We start from the raw sequence: 6,624 nt of genomic DNA, 5'->3' as shown, positions 1-6,624 counted from the left end.
TCTCTCTCTCTCTCTCTCTCTCTCTCTCTCTCTCTCTCTCTCTCTTTCTTTCTGTGTGTGTTTGCATGTGCCACGCAGCTCACTCAAGAATGTCAGGAGACAATTTGAAGCCTCCTCCCTCTGCAAGGCGGGTCTCTCATATTAACCTAAGGTAGTCAAGATAGATGACAAATGACTGGCCAGGAATACACATTTAAATAAGATCTGGATAATTAAAAATACTTTATTCACTGTGCAAAAATGGTTACTTGGGTTTACTATGAAGATACCTGTTGATCAAGTGGATAAAAGCTCAAGTAGTCTTTTCAGGAAAACAACAAGTCAGGACAAGACTTAGTCTGTTCCTGAATGCATTAGCTGCAAAATTTAGGCAAAGTTAGTTCTTGTCTTTCTTCACTCTGATGTTAGTAAATAAGGGCCAGGCTACGCTTTGGACCCAGTGCCCAAATCACAGGACTTAGTCACACTGCTTTTCGTCTCTCACCCTTATATTCATGTGAGTGAGCCCGGTAGTTTTACAGACCACTCACTTCGGGCCTTGCAGACCCACTTCTTGTTGTCTTTAACTTTCTTTTTCTGTCTCTTGGAATAGTGGTAGCCACAGCAGCGGAAGAACAGGCATAGAGATCTCAATCCCGCGTTTACATGTTTTATCCCAGAAGAGAGAGGTGTCTGTAATCCATAGTCCTTTGGACAGAGGAATCATATTGCCCCGAGTTGTTTTTCTGGGAACTGAGAATGTACAAAGCAGGTCTAAGGTCTGTTGCTCAGTCCACTCCTTATTTTTAAACCTCATCAACAAGGAGTTTTGACACCATCCCCAGCTCCTTCATCTCAACACAGCAGCTTCTAAACCAAGCACCTTTAGGTGATGGTTTTGCAGACTAACAGAGTCTAGATGCTCACTGGTACAGAATGATGCTTTTCAGAGATGCTAAATCAAGTATCCTGGACTAAAATAAGCTCTCACATCCTCCTCAGGTGAGGTTTTTGGGTGCATTTCCCTGTCACAGTACCCTATGCCATTGGTGTAAGGTGAGTGGACTGAAAAGACCGTCTATATAGGATACAATTTTACTACATATTCTACTGTTTCTATCATCCCTTGAAGTTGTTATAAACACTTGTTACAATTTTCACGCTGTTATGGATTCTTCAACTTTACTTAGCTGTGGGGTTCAGTGTTCTATAGCATTTAAATTTATTTGCAGATGCCCACTTTCTAGTGTTGGAAAGAAGCAAGAAAATATTAGTCTACTAGAATAGTACAATAAACAAGAGTACAATTATATACCATTAAAATTAGTCATAGCTGGGGCTGGAGAGATGGCTCAGTGGTTAAGAGCACTGACTGCTCTTCCAGAAGTGATGAGTTCAATTCCCCAGTCACTACATGGTGGCTCATAACCATCTATAATGGGATCTGATGCCCTCTTCTGGCACAGAGGGGTACATGCAGATAGAGCACTCATGTATTAAAAAATAAATAAATCTTAAAAAAACAAAATTGATCATAGCATGTTAATATCAAAATAGTGTTAATTTCTTGCATTGCACATGCATGTATGAAAATTCTTAGAAAAGTAAAAGAAAGGGCATTGAGACAATGATATTGACAATGTACTAAAAGTATAGACACCATTTTAAAACTTAACATTAGCTTCTACCTTTTGGATAGAAACTATTTGAAACTACTGAGTTTCATCCCATTCAGCAATTAATCATGGCTTACCCAGTCCATTTTCTTCATCATTTTTAATGTCATGATTCATCAGGGTGGATGGATTTGTTTCCCAGGGCCAATTCCCAGCAGGATAGCATCCAGGGCAGACTTCCTGTGCCATGGCTCAGTTGCCAAGCCTTTTAAGGGAATCCATAGCTCCGTGAGAGATTCATAGTATTTCCTCAAACCTCCGATATCCTGAATATATGTTTTTAATTTTTGGAAGGGGAAAAGAATGCTTAAATTTGTAACTCTCCTCAGAAGCAGCCAATATGCTGAATATTTGCATTTAGCTCAATTAAATAGGTAAAATGTCTTAACCATTAAGTCATTATATTAGATCCTTTGAACATTAAAAGGACAGCATAACAACTCAGGCCACTTCTTTTATGTGCTCACATATTATATTATGTATAAACAGAGTTACAATCATAAAATCATATCAAAGCCAAAGAAATACAGCAATAATATCACATGAAAAAGCAATTTTAATCTCACATTATCCTGCTTTTAGAATGCATAGGTTTTAGGCGTTGTGTAGTCATTGGGATATCATAAAATGACATAATGCTTCCTTCCCACAGGCAAGAGTCATGCACCTTTACTCGTGGTCTGCTGGCAGGTCAGGGAGAAGACAGTCTTTTCCTCACACCCCGGAAACAGCACCTTAGTTTGATGACTAATCCAAGTTGGCCTCAGGTGATAGAGTTAAGAGCTCTTAAGTCCACTCTGCTTAAATCCTGATTTGAATCACTGCATGCTTGCTTTCTGGAAACAAGTGATTAGCACATCATTTTCCCCCTGGAAATTCCTCAGCTTAGTAATGTAACCCTCAAGACTTTGATGACATCAGAACAGATTTTTATGTCGCCCCCCCCTTTTTAAAATGAAAATTACATCAGTAGGTTTTTACTTGACTGTAACAGAACCCAGAAATAATATTAGTGAGTAGAACTTATTTGTTGTAATAAGTCTTTTTATTCTTACTACTGTGGTGAAATTTCTGGTTCTCTATTACACCAATATGTATAAAACTAATATATTATCTGTATTACAAAATTCAATGTTACTTAATGTTATTCCATTATCTTGCAGTCTTAGGGTTTATATTGCTGTGATAAACATGAAAGAAAATTGGAGAGGAAAGAGTTTATTAATCGTGCCATTTGTAGTCCATCATCCTGAGAAGTCAAGGCAGTAACTCAAAGCAGGAACTGAAGTAGGCTGTTGAGTCGTACTTATTGTCTTTCTCTCCATGGCTTGTTCAGCCTGCTTTCCTATGCAGCCCAGGACCACCTGTCCAGGGACATAATTGTCTGCACTGGCTGGGCCTTCCCATTGCAATTATGAATAAAAAGCATAGACTGCAGGCTTTTCCACAGGCCAACCTGGTGGAGGCGTGCTCTCAATTGAGTTTCCTTCTTCCAAATATCTCTATCTTGTGACAAAACAATATACAGAACACCTCCAATGCTCATTTATGGCAGTAAGACTTATTTATTAAAAATATTAAACTCTGACTTTATTTAATAAATATCTGGTAGAATCAATGCTTCATAATTAAAATCAAGTACACAACTTCCTGCAAAAGGAACTATTTACCGCTTTTATTCCTGAATCAATATAATTAATAAATATACCACGTAGACATGGTTATGACTTAGAGTGTCAATTATGTCCCTTGCATAGTAAGAAATGATACAATCACAGCTGAATAATTAATGAGGTTTAAAGATGATCTTGTTTAGAAAGTTATAAGGTGAAATTTTAGTAAAACTAGGAAATATTGTGCTATATCTTAGGAAGAGCAACTGCAAAGAGTTTAGAGAGACAGTTGAGAGAACAGTTTAGTAACAAGAGAGAAAGTGGCTATATGAATCAAGCGAATTCTAGAATCATTGTATCTAGGGTAAACATTAGAAGAAAATAGCTGTTTTTCACTGTATCTAGGGAATCCATCAGAATGAATAGTTGTTTTCAGGAAGTACTGTGACCTTGAAGAAATCAGTAGTTGTTTCCTGTTATCTATAGAGTAATTTTTCTAAAGAAGCTTTTAAGTTTTTCCATGACTTTGGTCACAGGAGTGCCTTGGCACACTTGGAATGTCTTGCATTATTGAGTACTGCAAACAGTACACAGGAAGGACAAACGCTGCAGGACATGGTGTTTTTCCATCACCAAACATACATTAGATTAGGGGCTTTTGCATTAGCATCTTGTTTCCGCCCCTCCCCCCCAAAAACCCTGTCTGTGTAACAATTAATAAATATGCTTCTCCATTGAATCTCAAAGGTTCAGGTCATCAAGGGTGGACCTTCCTGATGCCTGATAGTCATATTTCATCCTGCAAGAACTTCTCTCTTTGATCATCCTGAGTAACTTAGAACACTGACAATCAAAAACATATTTTAACATTCTATCAACTCCCCACAACAGAGAGCAGGGTGGAATGTATCTAGCTTAAATTTGAGTCACTGAGATAGACTTATGTTCTCACATGAAAACGCAAAAAAAGCAGGAGAAAAGTAAAAAACAAGAGAAATGTTGGTAGTTGCAAAGCAGAAGAGCAAATGAGTAAGGAAGGGTCTCCGACCTACATCGTAAAAGGGTTTGCTCCATCCCATTTAGCTCCACACAGAGGACCATCATGATGACTACGAGGAGGCTTATCATCATGACATTTTCATGCTCTGCGTATATCTCAGAGCTGAGTGACCTCACACTATAGGTAAAGGATTGCTACATGCCACACCTGGGTGGGAGAAAGTAATTTCTATGAAAATGTGGCATCAATTTCATAAATTGCCTCATGCAGTGCAGGTCATCTTCCCACACAATGAAGGATGGTGTCTATGCTGTAGTGTGACGAAATAGCTTCATTACAGCTCGGTCACAGCCCAGGTGCAAGTGTCTTACAATTCCATGTCCAGCAATTGTTGGTAACATGGCTGTGGAAATGATGGAAAACAAGACAAACAAGGACTTTTCCTGGCTCAGAGAGCTGGTTTTGAAATATTTCCAACAGAGTATCAGGCCTGCCATGGTATTTATTTCCAACTGATTTCATCTATGGCTTAATTCTTCTATATGGTTCTCCATCCTCCCTCTGGATCAACCAGTAAGTTCTTGATTGGTAACAGGTAAGATAGATAACTACATTTAAAAAGCTCCCACCCTTTGAACTCATGGAACAAAACTATTATTAGGCAGAGTAACAATAACAGCCATCAGCACTTTCCACAGGTGGGTGACTGTAATCTGGAGGCATTTGGAGGTGGTGTCAGGCTCCTTTGTTCTCCAGAAATCATATCACAATTAAGCCACTGTACCCCTGATAAGAAAAATAGCCTCCACATAAAGTACTATTACAGTAGATGTCGAGTTTAATTGTTTTTCTGCCCTAAAAGATTTTAAGTATTAATGCATTCATATGGCCGGCAATTGATTATTGAGGTACGAATGCTTTGGAAGTGAAAGTAGTGAACCAGATATCAGTTCTTCCCAAAGAACCCATAAACTCTGAAGACAGACCAGGTAATCATAAAGCCAGATGTTAGAAGGTAAAGACTGGTCAGGGCTATTTAAAAGGTCAACATGGAGACAAACGGTAGAAGTCTGGTTAACTGAGAGACTTACAGAGTGATATGTAAGATGGCATTCTGGATACTTAAAAGAATGGCCAACAAACTTTAAATTGGGATATAGGGTTTCTAAAGAAGTTTATGAGGATGAACTAAAATTAGAGAGAGGAAGTAGTTGCAGATACAGGGAATGGCTGGTCTTGAATACTTTAAGTATGAACTAATTAAAGACATTTGATCACCAGTCTAAATGGACCAGAGTTATTCACTTAGGACATTGAATTTGGTGACAACACATGACATTAAGAGAGAGAACATTGCATTAATTAGGGGAAGATGACTGGGCGGTTATTAAAGCATGACAAGGTAAAAACAGTAAAATCTCAACCTACAGTAAGCCCAGGTCAGAGCTCCAAGAGTGGTTTGAATGAGAAATATCCCTCAGAGTATTTGAAGTCTTGAAGGCTCATGTTTTGTAGTCTACTAGCAGGTGGTGCTGTTTTAGGTAGCTAAGGGACCCTTAGGACACAGAACCCTGCTGGAGGAAACCATCACGAAGGGTGGGCTTTGAGAGCTTCCAATCTTCCCCACTACCAACTTTCTCTCTGCTTCCTGTATATTTGTTGCTGTTTGCCACATCTTTCTTGTTCCTTTTGTCCTGTTTCACTTACCGTTATGGATGCTTCTTGAGGAAGCTTAAGGACAAAATAAACTTTTTTCCTTAAGATATCTCTGGTCATGATATTTTATCACAATAACAGGAAAGCAACTGACACAATAGGGGTCTAGCTAGTCATCATGATTAACATTTATTAATCTTTTACTAGGTAAAAAAAATGTGATAAGGATTCACAACAAGCTTACAGGGTAATGAGGAAGAAATAAACTTGGTCATTCTGCTCTGAGACAGAAAATGTTAAAGGATGACTTTGATATAAAAGTGAGGCGGTTACTGAGATAATTACTGTCCTTTTTCCTCTCTTTTTTTAAAAATTATTTTATTAGATATTTTCTTCATTTACCTTTCAAATGCTATCCCGCATGACCCCTATACCCTCCTCCCCACCCTACTCCCCTGCCCACTCACTCCCACTTCTTGGCCCTGGTGTTCCCCTGTATGGGGCATATGGCTGACTAGGCCATCTTCTGCTATATATGCAGCTAGAGATATGAGCTCTGGGGGTACTGGTTAGTTCATATTGTTGTTCCACGTATTGGGTTGCAGACACCTTTAGTTCCTTGGGTAATTTCTCTAGCTCCTCCATTGGGGTCTCTGTGTTCTATCCTATAGATGACTGTGGGCATCCACTTCTATATTTG

General features: G+C 38.8%; 1 long non-coding RNA gene across 1 annotated transcript in view; it reads right to left on the bottom strand.

Moving 5' to 3' along the window:
• Positions 1–205: 205 nt before the first annotated feature.
• Positions 206–6,624, bottom strand: part of LOC110316942 — an 18,342-nt gene continuing 11,923 nt past the window's right edge. The window contains exons 2-3 of the long non-coding RNA XR_002380288.1: positions 1,733–1,921; positions 206–732 (exon numbers count right to left, since the gene is read on the bottom strand). This is a non-coding gene — a long non-coding RNA (uncharacterized LOC110316942). The remainder of the gene's footprint in view (positions 733–1,732; positions 1,922–6,624) is intronic.

This window comes from Mus pahari, chromosome 1, assembly GCF_900095145.1.
Source record: "Mus pahari chromosome 1, PAHARI_EIJ_v1.1, whole genome shotgun sequence".
Taxonomy (NCBI): domain Eukaryota; kingdom Metazoa; phylum Chordata; class Mammalia; order Rodentia; family Muridae; genus Mus; species Mus pahari.
The sequence above is the reverse complement of the archived record's forward strand: the minus strand, read 5'-3'. Positions and strand labels throughout refer to the sequence as shown.